This window comes from Entelurus aequoreus, linkage group LG02 (genome assembly GCF_033978785.1).
Source record: "Entelurus aequoreus isolate RoL-2023_Sb linkage group LG02, RoL_Eaeq_v1.1, whole genome shotgun sequence".
In the NCBI taxonomy this organism is placed as follows: domain Eukaryota; kingdom Metazoa; phylum Chordata; class Actinopteri; order Syngnathiformes; family Syngnathidae; genus Entelurus; species Entelurus aequoreus.
In genome coordinates, this window is record NC_084732.1 from 32,530,896 (window position 1) to 32,544,845 (window position 13,950).

At 40.0% G+C, this 13,950-nt stretch overlaps 1 protein-coding gene across 3 annotated transcripts in view; it reads right to left on the minus strand.

The window, feature by feature from the left end:
• Nucleotides 1-13,950, minus strand: part of LOC133632656 (MAM domain-containing glycosylphosphatidylinositol anchor protein 1) — a 596,928-nt gene that overhangs the window by 546,118 nt on the left and 36,860 nt on the right. For 2 of the 3 annotated variants that reach the window (XM_062025218.1, XM_062025227.1), the window contains exon 2: nucleotides 806-1,290. The gene's annotated coding sequence lies outside the window, so the exon portion shown is untranslated. The remainder of the gene's footprint in view (nucleotides 1-805; nucleotides 1,291-13,950) is intronic. The other variant, XM_062025233.1, reaches the window with a different exon arrangement.

Below are 13,950 nucleotides of genomic sequence, written 5' to 3' on the forward strand. Positions count from 1 at the left end.
CATGCGATTTAGGCTAGCTGCATGTACATATTGCATCATTGTGTCTCATTTGTAGGTATATTTGAGCTCATTTAATATACTTTACTTTCATCCTCTTTGTATAGAATTTAGTTTTGCATGTCTCATGACACATTATCTGTATGTAATATCGGCTGCATTTCAGATAGTTGTTTGTGTGCCATGTTGTTCCAGACCACAGCTTGCCAAAGATTGTAATACATCTGTTGAAAGAAGACAGCATGCCATTTCCTTTAACTTGGACACACACATCTATACCTTTGGCCATTAAAAGCCAGTAATTGCCAGGAGTTATCTTGCCTTCTGAGTAGCCTCTGATTTACTAATGGTTTCTAATGTTGTAAAAATGTGTAGAATAAATATTACATTTCAACATTTCTGTCAACGAAGATTTGCGACACATGGTCATTTTGATAGTAGGCTATTATAGCTAATAGACACTTACGTCATGTGTTGCCTATCATTTTTTTCCAGACAGATTTGTTTTTGGTATTTTTGGTCCAATATGGCTCTTTCAACGTTTTGGGTTGCCGACCACTGATCTAGAGGAAAAACAAGTATACCTCCATTTGGAAGGTGGGATTTTTTTTTCTAACTTTTTGGTGAAATGACTCAAAAGTTGTATTGCACAATTGTATCAAACTATGTAAACATTGTAATATAAGTTGTCAGACGCCTATTTATTCAGATTATTGAATTGCAACAAGAGATTCGAATGCAAAAGTGCATGTACATGGCAAAGATAAGATGAATATTGTACAGGACATAAAATGTCCAATCAATCTACCTTGCCTCGGTAGGTGCGGTCCTGAGGGTCAGCCTGCTCCCCGGCGCAGCGCTCTCTCCTCTCGGCTACGCTCGGAGGATTCCACCGCTGCACAACCACGGAGAAGCTCCACACCAAAATTAAACCCAAAAAAAAGTTATAAATCCTCCAAAAAAATTACTTAAACGACTTCCCAGGGCAGTAAAATATTTCCTTGACGTGTTCAACTTTTACACCTACAGCTTCATTATAACCCAAAAAAACAATGTTTTTCAAGGACTTCTTGGCGAAAGTTGAGTTGTGCAGTGTGACACACAGGCGTCCGATTGTTGTGTGCGTGGTGGAGGAACTCTGGCCAGGCGTGGGTGGAGCGCCGCGACCTCGGCTCCCGAGTGAGGACGGAGGACGACGAGGAGGCTCAATCAGAGCCGTGTCTGTGGACTCCGAGTGATGCCGGCCAAATGGAAGATGTGCGCGGACTGAGAACGACCGCCCCTGTCTCGACACTGTGAGAGAGAGAGAGGGAGAGGGAGTGGGGGGAGACGGGGGGGAAGAGAGAGAGAGAGAGAGAGAGAGAGAGAGCGAGAGAGAGAGAGAGAGAGAGAGAGAGAAGTGAACAGGTTGTCTGCACAAGAACACTTCTGTGAGTCTACTCGGCTGCTGCTCCGCGGTCGCCGTGCCATCAAAACACCGTCAAATTGAAAGACAAAACACCAAAAAAAAGTTCTTTAGAATTGTTATTGTTCCATTTCATCCCCTATGGGGCATTTTTTTAGACGGTAAAATTACCCGCACGTCTTCTCTGTGCTGCACTTACTAGCATGGCCACAGGAGGGCGCGCTTCCGAGCTCATGGCTGTAGTCGAATATGTTCAAACAGGACAGTTCATTAAGGACACCTGCTGCATCAATGTAGATATCTGTACAGTCAGTGTATCATACATATATACATCATATCATGCTATATCATACATATATACATATATGTGTAGATGTATACATCCATCTATTTTCTACCACCCCTCTCGGGGTTTCAGGGGTGCTGGAGCCTATCCCAGCTGCATACGGGTGGAAGTCAGGGTACACCCTGGACAAGTCTCCACCTCATCGCAGGGCCAACACAGATAGACAGACAACATTCACACTCACATTCACACACTAGGGACAATTTAGTGTTTCCAATTAGGTGCATGTGTTTGGAGGTGGGAGGAAGCCGGAGTAGCCGGAGGGAACCCACGCAGTCCCGGGTGAACATGCAAATTCCACACAGAAAGACCCAGAGCCCGGGGATTGAACCCAAGACCTTCTTTTTGTGAGGCACACGCACTAACCCCTGTCCCGCTGTGCTGCCCATTATATGTGTATATATATATATATATACAGTATATATAGATAAACCAAAATATACAAAACCAGTAAAGTTGGCAAGTTAAAGTAAATCGTAAATAAAAACACAATACAATGATTTGCTAATCCTTTTCAACCTATATTCAATTGAATACACTGCAAAGACAAGGTACTTAACGTTTGAATTGGAAAACGTTGTTATTTTTGGCAAATATTTGCTCATTTGCCCGCGACCCCGAAAGGGACAAGCAGTAGCAAATGGATGGATGGATATTAGCTCATTTGGAATTTGATGCCTGCAACATGTTTAAAAAAAGCTGGCAGACGTGGCAAAAAAGACTGAGAAAGTTGAGGAATGCTCATTAAACACTTATTTGGAATTGGGAACAGGTGGGTGCCATGATTGGGTATAAAAGCAGATTCCATGAAATGCTGAGTCATTCACAAACAAGGATGGAGCAAGGATCACCACTTTGTGAACAAATGCGTGAGCAAATTGTCCAACAGTTTAAGAACAACATTTCTCAACCAGTTGTTGCAAGGAATTTAGGGATTTCACCATCTACAGTCCGTAATATCATCAAAAAGTTCAGAGAATCTGCAAAAATCACTGCACGTAAGCGGTTAAGCCTGTGACCTTCGATCCCTCAGGCGGTACTGCATCAAAAAGCAACATCAGTGTGTAAAGGATATCACCACATGGGCTCAGGAACACTTCAGAAAACCACTGTCAGTAACTACAGTTTGTCGCTACATCTGTAAGTGCAAGTTAAAACTTTACTATGCAAAGCCAAAGCCATTTATCAACAACACCCAGAAACGCCGCTGGCTTCGCTGGGCCCAAGCTCATCTAAGATGGACTGATGCATAGAGTAAAAGTTTTCTGTCGTCTGACTAGTCCACATTTCAAATTGTTTTTGGAAACTGTGGACGTCGATTCCTCCGGAACAAAGAGGAAAAGAACCAATCTGGATTGTTATAGGCACAAAGTTCACAGGCCAGCATCTGTGATGGTATGGGGGTATTAGTGCCCAAGGCATGGGTAACTTACACATCTGTGAAGGCACCATTAATGCTGAAAGGTACATACAGGTTTTGGAGCAACATGTGTTGCCATCCAAACAACGTTATCATGGACGCCCCTGCTTATTTCAGCAAGACAATGCCAAGCCACATGTTACAACAGCGTGGCTTCATAGTAAAAGAGTGCGGTACTAGACTGGCCTGGCTGTAATCCAAACCTGTCTCCCACTGAAAATGTGTGGCGCATTATGAAGCGTAAAATACCACAACGGAGACCCCGGACTGGTGAACAACTTAAGCTGTACATCAAGCAAGAATGGGAAAGACTTCCACCTGAAAAGCTATCGACTAGATTCGCTCGTGTACTGTATAGTTATTCCTCGTCTTGCAGGGATGATACTTGTAAGAAACTTACTTTATTTGTCGCCATGGAGGCGAGGATTAGTGATATATATATATATATATATATATATATATATATATATATATATATATATATATATATATCCATATATATATATATATTTACAGTATATATACAGTATATATATACACTACCGTTCAAAAGTTTGGGGTCACCCAAACAATTTTGAGGAATAGCCTTCATTTCTAAGAACAAGAATAGACTGTCGAGTTTCAGATGAAAGTTCTCTTTTTCTGGCCGTTTTGAGCGTTTAATTGACCCCACAAATATGATGCTCCAGAAACTCAATTTGCTCAAAGGAAGGTCAGTTTTGTAGCTTCTGTAACGAGCTAAACTGTTTTCAGATGTGTGAACATGATTGCACAAGGGTTTTCTAATCATCAATTAGCCTTCTGAGCCAATGAGCAAACACATTGTACCATTAGAACACTGGAGTGATAGTTGCTGGAAATGGGCCTCTATACACCTATGTAGATATTGCACCAAAAACCAGACATTTGCAGCTAGAATAGTCATTTACCACATTAGTAATGTATAGAGTGTATTTCTTGAAAGTTAAGACTAGTTTAAAGTTATCTTCATTGAAAAGTACAGTGCTTTTCCTTCAAAAATAAGGACATTTCAATGTGACCCCAAACTTTTGAACGGTAGTGTATATATATATATATATATATATATATATATATATATATATATATATATATATATATATATATATATATTTATATATATATACATATACATATATATATATATATATATATATATATATATATATATATATATATATATACACAGTATATATATATATATATATATATATATATATATATATATATATATATATATATATATATATATATATATATATATATATATATATATATATATATATATATATATGTATATATATATATATATATTTATATATATATAGCCTCTTGTGTTTTTTCCTGACGTAACATACGCTCTACCCCGGTATTGAGCACTGTATAACGGATAAACCACAGAAACTTAGACTATATATATATATGTATATATGTATATGTATATATATGTGTATATATATGTACTCAGTGGCCTAGTGGTTAGAGTGTCCGCCCTGAGATCGGGAGGTTGTGAGTTCAAACCCCGGCCGAGTCATACCAAAGACTATAAAAATGGGACCTATTACCTCCCTCCTTGGCACTCAGCATCAAGGGTTGGAATTGGGGGTTAAATCACCAAAAATTATTCTCAGGCACGGCCACCGTTGCTGCTCAGTGCTCCCCTCACCTCCCAGGGGGTGATCAAGGGTGATGGGTCAAATGCAGAGAATCATTTCGCCACACCTAGTGTGTGTGTTTGACAATCATGGGTACTTTAACTTTTTAACTTTAATATATATATATATATATATATATATATATATATATATATATATATATATATATATATATATATATATATATATATATATATATATATATATATATATATATATGTATATATATATATATATATATATATATATATATATATATGTGTGTGTTTATATTAAAGTTATATATATAGTATACATGTGTGTGTGTGTGTGTGTGTGTGTATATGTTGTATATACAGTATGTATATATATATATATATATATATATATATATATATATATATATATATATATATATATATATATATATATATATATAATCAAGTAATTGTGTTTGAGCGCACATTCTTCTTTACGTTACCTACAAGAATTAAATTATAAAAATGTATAATCATCTGAAATTCAATAGCCTTATTAAAACATTAAATGTAACCTAAAAGTTATAAAAATAAAAGTTCATGAAACATTTAACAAAATAATATTATAATATGATTAAGTTATTCATTATGAAGTAGAGGCAGTTAAGGGAATAAAAACATTCGAACGCCTCCCTAGGGAGGGGTTTAGGGCACGTCCGACCGGTAGGAGGCCACAGGGAAGACCCAGGACACGTTGGGTAGACTATGTCTCCCGGCTGGCCTCGGGATCCCCCGGGAAGAGCTGGACCAAGTGGCTGGGGAGAGGAAAGTCTGGCCTTCTCTGCTTAGGCTGCTGCCCCCGTGACCCAACCTCGGATAAGCGGAAGAAGATGGATGGATGGATGGATGAATTCTAAAACCAAACTATTTAATCGTCAATGCCAACACAGTACATCTAGTATTTTTTTTTTATGATAATAATAATAAAATACACGCTTTCTTATCAACGGTACAGTGCAATCTGTATCTCTCTAAACTAAAATAACAAGATAGTAGGGGTGTGGGAAAAAATCGATTCGAATTCAAATCGCGATTCTCACGTTGTGCGATTCAGAATCGATTCTCATTTTTTAAAAATCGATGTATTTTTTTTATTTTACTTTTTTCTTTTTTTTTTCTTTTTTTTTAATTAATCAATGCAACAAAACAATACACAGCAATACCATAACAATACAATCCAATTCCAAAACCAAACCCGACCCAGCAACACTCAGAACTGCAATAAACAGAGCAATTGAGAGGAGTCACAAACACGACACAGAACAAACCATGTATATTATCAACAACAGTATCAATATTAGTCACAATTTCAACATAGCAGTGATTAAAAATCCCTCATTGACATTATCATTAGACATTTGTAAAAAAAAAAAAAAAAAAAGAACAATAGTGTGACAGTGGCTTACACTTGCATCGCATCTCATAAGCTTGACAACAAACTGTGTCCAATATTTTCACAAAGATAAAATAAGTCATATTTTTGGTTTATTTAATAGTTAAAACAAATTTAAATTATTGCAATCAGTTGATAAAACATTGTCCTTTACAATTATAAAAGCTTTTTACAAAAATCTACTACTCTGCTTGCATGTCAGCAGACTGGGGTAGATCCTGCTGAAATCCTATGTATTGAACAAATCGATAATCGTTCTGAATCGGGAAAAAATCGTTTTTGAATCGAGAATCGTAATGAATTGAAAAAAAAATTGATTTTGAATCGAATCGTGACCCCCAAGAATCGATATTGAATCGAAACGTGGGACACCCAAAGATTCACAGCCCTACAAGAAAGTGTCTTGTGTAAAAATGTGCTTCCTTGAAGTTAAATACGTAAAGTGACTCACAGTTCTGCCTATTCAATATAGGATTATCATTATTAGGAACCTTTCTTTAATATCAACGCCTGCTCCGCTTGCTTCACGCTGTGCTTCACTTACTGTAATTCAACGGCATTAAGCCTATTTAAGGACACAGAGTAAAGGCGTGCATCATGTACACCTCACTATTTACATACACAGAAGAGTGAGTCACTACGCTCATGTAAACATTACGTAAATACACATTCTTTATTCACAGTGTCAAATATTCTTAGCATCATTTCCTGCATTGAGACACTGCGCTCTTGATGCACAACACCTACAGTACACCTACTGTATGATAAATAATATTCACTGTGCATGGCGATTCCCAGAGGAGCAAACATGTTGCTAACATTGGCGTGCACAGTTGGAATTATGGTCAGACATATTCCCATGGAGTACAATCAAGCATCTCAAAGTGCTCTCCATGTCGACATTTAGATCAAAAGCACCGTAATCTAATGCAACTCGTCCTAAGAAAATGGCACTGACTCTAATGTGGGTTATCATATCTACAGTATGTGGAATATTCCTGCAGACATTTGAGAGGAGGAAAATGGAGACGCATTAGTGTGAGTACAGTTATTGATAAGCAGACACTAAAAGATGTATGATATTTATCATACACATTTTCCAGGCGCACTAGTCTGATGAGCCCATAGGAAGTAAAGGTAATGGAAAAAATAATCTGTTCCAGGGTCAAACTGATGCCGCCGAAGCAAAAAATGTTTGCACATTTTTGCACTTGCAAGATCTTTTCGCTCACAACTTTTAGGCATTGTATTAGAATTACACAACAAACACTGAATATATCTCATTGGTTGAAAGTGGAAGTGGAGGAAAGCTTCAGTCATCTTTAGCTTGCATGAGATGGCCCAAACACATAAGGACAGTGTTGTTGCATGGAAAAGCTACCTGGCAACTTGCAAACAGGGAAACGTTGCACAGATGATAGCAAACTTGCACAGCACGACACAGTTCACCTGAAAAAAGAGGAGGTTCTGGTGGAAAGAAACTTTCTTGCCTGGAAAACAGGGGCCGGATGTCCACCCAAAGATTGTTGTTACTGTATTAGAAATACACAGCAAATACTGAAGAAATCGAAATGGTGAAAAAACAATATTCTTAGTTTCCTGTTATTACTGTAATGGTCATTTAAGGCATTTAGACCACAGGTGTCAAATTCAAGGCCCACAGGCCACACCTGGCATGTAGGGATGGGTGATATGGACTATCACAATAACCTGCCAAAACGATAAAAATGAAGATAAAAACATAAAACTACACCTTTTTGACTATGAGTCTGTCAGTGAATCCAGTCTTCAGAGCCCCCAAAACACCACTCTAAAAAAACACTAAGGCTATTAAACTACATCAATTAAGTTTAAAGGCCTACTGAAACCCACTACTACCGACCACGCAGTCTGATAGTTTATATATCAATGATGAAATCTTAACATTGCAACACATGCCAATACGGCCGGGTTAACTTATAAAGTGCAATTTTAAATTTCCCGCTAAACTTCCGGTTGAAAACGCCTTTGGATGATGACGTATGCGGGTGACATAGCCAGTGAAACAGAAGTATCGGTACCCCATTGAATACAATACAAAAAAGCTCTGTTTTCATCTCATAATTCCACAGTATTCTGGACATCTGTGTTGGTGAATCTTTTGCAATTTGTTTAATGCACAATGGAGACTGCAAAGAAGAAAGTTGTAGATGGGATCGGTGTATTAGCGGCGCACTACAGCAACACAACCAGGAAGACAGAGATGGATAGCAGACGCGTTAGCCGCCGAACTCACCTTAACTTCCTCCGTCTCGCCGACCGCATTTGTGATCGGGTGAAGTCCTTCGTCGCACCGTCGATCGCTGGAACGCAGGTGAGCACGGGTGTTGATGGGCAGATGAGGGCTGGCTGGCTGGCATAGGTGGATAGCTAATGTTTTTAGTATAGCTCTGTGAGGTACGGTTGCTAAGTTAGCTTCAACGTTAGCAACAGCATTGTTAAGCTTCGCCAGCCTGGAAAGCATTAACCGTGTGTTTACATGTCCCTGGTTTAATACTATTGTTGATCTTCTGTCTATCCTTCCAGTCAGGGATTTATTTATTTTGTTTCTATATGCAGTTAAGCACGATGCTATCACGTTAGCTCCGTAGCTAAAGTGTTTTGTCGATGTATTGTCGTGGAGATAAAAGTCACTGTGAATGTCCATTTCGCGTTCTCGACTCTCATTTTCAAGAGGATATAGTATCCGAGGTGGTTTAAAATACAAATCCGTGATCCACAATAGAAAAAGGAGAGAGTGTGGAATCCAATGAGCCAGCCTGTACCTAAGTTACGGTCAGAGCGAAAAAAGATATGTCTTGCACTGCATTCTAGTCATTCCCTCTAACGTACCTCATCCACGAATCTTTCATCCTCGCTCAAATTAATGGGGTAATCGTCGCTTTCTCGGTCCGAATCGCTCCTGCTGCATTGTAAATAGGAAAATATGAGGAGGCGAACAACTGACTACGTCATGCTACTTCCGGTAGGGGCAAGGCTTTTTTTTAATCAGATACCAAAAGTTGCGATCTTTATCGTCGTTGTTCTCTACTAAATACTTTCAGCAAAAATATGGTAATATCGCGAAATGATCAAGTATGACACATAGAATGGATCTGCTATCCCCGTTTAAATAAAAAAATGTCATTTCAGTAGGCCTTTAAGTGGCACAACTATACTGCAAAGCTGTAGTCGTGTGCAGTGCTTATCATACGGTATGGAAGTTATTTTTCTGTCAGCAATATTATACACATTATTATTGTGAGTTTTATATTGCAATTCAACCAGATAGTGTTATGATGCGACTTCAGTGTGAACTCTCCCGCGCTCCGGTCACATAATGGTGAAAAATGACGACTCTTATCACAAGAGTCAGCATTATTCACTGAAATAGACGGCTATAAAATAAATAGTTGACAAATTAGCAGAAACAGGCGAAAATGATGTTTTAGGAACTCACGTCAATTAGTGTTCCACCACTGATCGCAGACAAAACTGCGGGAGACATCTTCTTTCATAATCTTCTCCGCGGTTCAGAAAAGGTTGGGTTTGATTGCACAGAATCCTTGAAATTTCCAGAAATGCACCAGAACTTAGACGACGAGAATTGAAGCATGTTTACTTCCGAGTTTACTTCCGAGTTTACTTCCGTAAACACTCCAGGACGTGCGATGCCATGTCTGTATTCGGCTCATTTTGCATTCACATTTGAGTCTGGACACATGTTTTTTGTAATGTGAACGACTACATAAAAAGATCAGATTTGATTTTTTTTCTTTTTTTTTTCTTCTTTTTTTTCATTTTTTTTATAATGTCCTGCCCAGCTTCTCGGGCAAATCATATAGCAGATGTAGATGCCCATATCGGCTGTTCAGATTTACTTTACAAAAGAGAAGTGTAGGATACTTCTCTTGTTGCCTTACTTGTATTTTGACTTTATTAAATGTATTTATATTATCATTTGGTGCAGCCGGGCCGGAGCAGGAGGGGATAGAAAGAGAGAAAAAGGAAGACAGAGGGGGGAATTGTGGGGAAAAGAGGGGGATTAGACAGAGAGACAAAAACAACAACAGCAAACACAACAACAACAACAACAACAGCAGAGCAACATCAGCAAATCCGACATGTACAAATATGATGGTAAAAGTAATAGCAAATAAGCAGTTAGCGAAAATTTAAAAAAAAAATAAAAATACAGAAATGACAATGAGCATTATTACACTAAAAATGGAGCAATATGAATACCAATAGAAATAGTGCTATTGATAATAAACAATACCAGTACTTTACCTTTATTATCAATAATACAATTGTTCAAATGCAACAATACATATACGTAATGATAACTTGAGATACGAAAGAATGCAGAAAAATGGAGGGGAAGAAAGAGAAGCAACCTTAACCTTGTAGATTGTTATAGTAACAATAGGTTAAGCTTTGTCAGTGTGCCATGTGTTATACCCAGTTTACCCTAGGGCAACAACGTTAATATATGTTTGATGAAACGTGATTATGTGCATGAGTGTATGTGTGCATATGTACTTGTATATGTACAGTATGTGTATGTGTGCTTGTACAGTGAATGTATATGTACAGTATGTGTATATGTGTGTACAGCGAATGTATATGTACAGTATGTGTATACAGTATGTGTGTTTGAACAGTGAATGTATATGTACAGTATGTGTATATGTGTGTTTGTACAGTGAATGTATATGTACAGTATATGTATGTGTGTGTTTGTACAGTGAATGTATGTGTAGTATGTGTATGTGTGTTTGTACAGTGAATGTATATGTACAGTATGTGTATATGTATGTTTTTACAGTGAATGTATATGTACAGTATGTGTATACAGTATGTTTGTATAATGAATGTGCGTGTGGATGTACGAACTTTGAGTGTGTAAATATGTACTGTATTTATTTGTATATGTATGTGGGAGCGTAGGTACCTATGTATGTCTGTATGTATGTGTGTGAGTATATGTGAATTTGCATGTACAATACACTTGACTCCCAGAGTGTGCGGGAGCCAGAGTACGGCCCCAGCCTCCCCGAGAGCCCATCCCACAAACAGTAGGTGTGGTGCCCAGGGAACCAGGGGCCACCGCCCCCACGCAGCCAAGCCGGACAGCGACAGGAACCCCAGAGCCTGGCCCACCGTGCCGCCCACAAGGGCCAGCAGCAGGCCGCAGACAGACGCACCCGGCAGAGGACAAGGCACGAGAAAAACAGGGGGCAGCCAGACCCCAAGCCAGCGAGAGACCACACCCCACACGGACAGAAAGGCGGGACGCCCCGCCCGAGGGGCCCGGAGACCCCCCGCAACCGGACGGGAAGACCGCCCCCGCCCCACCGGCAACAGGGCCCCCACGAGCCCCCCCCCCACCCCCGGAGAGCGCGGCGAGGCCAGCCCACGGCCACCCCACCCAAGCCGGCCGCCACAGGACCACCCAGCACGGGGCCACAGTAACCACCCACCCCACCCGCAGGGACCCCAACGATGGAGATGGAACAACCAGCAACCGCCCCGCCGAGTCCCCCCCCCCTGAGGTAGGGGAATAAATAAATAAATAAAATAAATAAATACATAATAATAATAATAATAATATTAATAAAATATATTTTTAAATTTTTTTTTTTTAAAAAGGAAAAAATAAATAAATAAATAATTAAATCTATTTATAAAAAAAACAAATAAATAAATAAATTAAAAAAAGAATTAAAAGAAGATCACAGACATGCTGACACACAAGGTCGCTACCCCAACAACTGGCCGACTCGCAGCACCTCGGAATACCCTGCAGCACCAAGCCACCACAGTAGACGCAGGGACCAGACCCAGCAGGCCCCAACCAAGACGGGCACCCGGAAGGGATGGACGGCGGGACTCAGGAGCTCCAGACACGCAGTCCGGATGCAGTAGCCTGAGGCGCCGACCCCCACCCGACAGGCAGGCCCAGAACGTACCCCCAGAAATATACATACATATATATATACATACACATAAACATACACATGTACACATACACACACATACACATGCATACACATACACATATATATATACATACATACATACATACACACACACACATACACATACATATACACAGTTTGTCAGCCCCGACAACCACCACGCGCGCGCGCTCCCACCAGTCACAACATCAGCCACCCCCCCTGCACCAGACCCAGCAGCCACGGGCGCCCACACCACAAACAAACGGCAGCAGAAACAGCAGCCACAACACCCCCAGACAGCCAGCACCACCCAATCAAATCAAAGCGATCAAAAAAAAAACCGCGACCGGCAACCACACGCCAACAGGATCACAGATACCAGCCAGCGCCAGCCCGCCAGCAAGCCCAAACGCCAACACGCAAACAAGAGACACCAAAACCCCCCACCCCCCCCCCCCCCCCCAAAAAGACCCCACCACCCCAACCCAAACCCGCACAAACACACCACCGCCCAAACAACCGAGACACAGTATCCAGACCAGACACGGGCGCCGCGCCGCCACCACATCAAGTCGCCAACAGAGACCCCACAGCGCAAGGTCGGGCCACACGGGCACGGACCCCACCCAACAGGAAGCGAGACCCGCGCGACGCCACACACAAATAAATAATAAGATTAAACAAAAATAACAATAATTAAAAAAATAATAATAATAAAATAATAATAATAATAATAATAATAAAATGATTTGAGATTTAATTTTTAAAAAAGTCTGAATTGGACATCCTACCCTGCAGTGCTGTGAACCACTGAAGTGCTTTGGTAAGGTAAAAGTGAAAACGTGGACGGGATTTTCAGTAAAGTAATGTGGAACTGATGGAACAGATTGGATTGATTGATTGATTGATTGATTGAGACTTTTATTAGTAGATTGCACAGTACAGTACATATTCCGTACAAATGACCACTAAATGGTAACACCCGAATAAGTTTTTCAACTTGTTTAAGTCGGGGTCCACGTTAATCAATTCATGATAAGATTGAATAATAAGCGCTGACAAAGGGTCAAATGATTTATAATCATTTAATCATAGTGAATAATGACAGGTTATATTATTATTTGATCAAACTCGTATTCCTGCATATTTATATTGATTTTTTTCTGCATTTTTTGTAAAAAAAATAAATAAATAAAAAATCCTACCAAATGATTTAGGCCTAAAGACGGAATGGTACAGGTGGTCTTTGTTGTACGGCGAACTGTGTTACGCTGTTTAACTTTTAGGGTTACAATACCACTCCCATAAACGATAAAGACAGTGCAAATAGAAAGAGGGAAAGTGTTACTTGCACGTGGTGGAAGAATATGTGGGCGGAGTCATACGCAGTTGCTTTTAAATCAAGTCAGGGGTGTTCACCAAATCACCAAAAATGATTCCCGGGCGCGGCCACCGCTGCTGCTCACTGCTCCCCTCACCTCCCAGGGGGTGATCAAGGGTGATGGGTCAAATGCAGAGAATAATTTCGCCACACCTAGTGTGTGTGTGACAATCATGGGTACTTTAACTTTAACTTCAAGCTTTTTCAGCGAGGGCCGCATACAGGCAAGTTGAAAGATGCTGGGTTCACTTTAATACCATCCATCCATCCCTTTTCTGCAGTTTGTCCCTCTTGGGCCTGCGGGGGTGGTGGCTGGAGTCTATCCCAGCTGCACTCG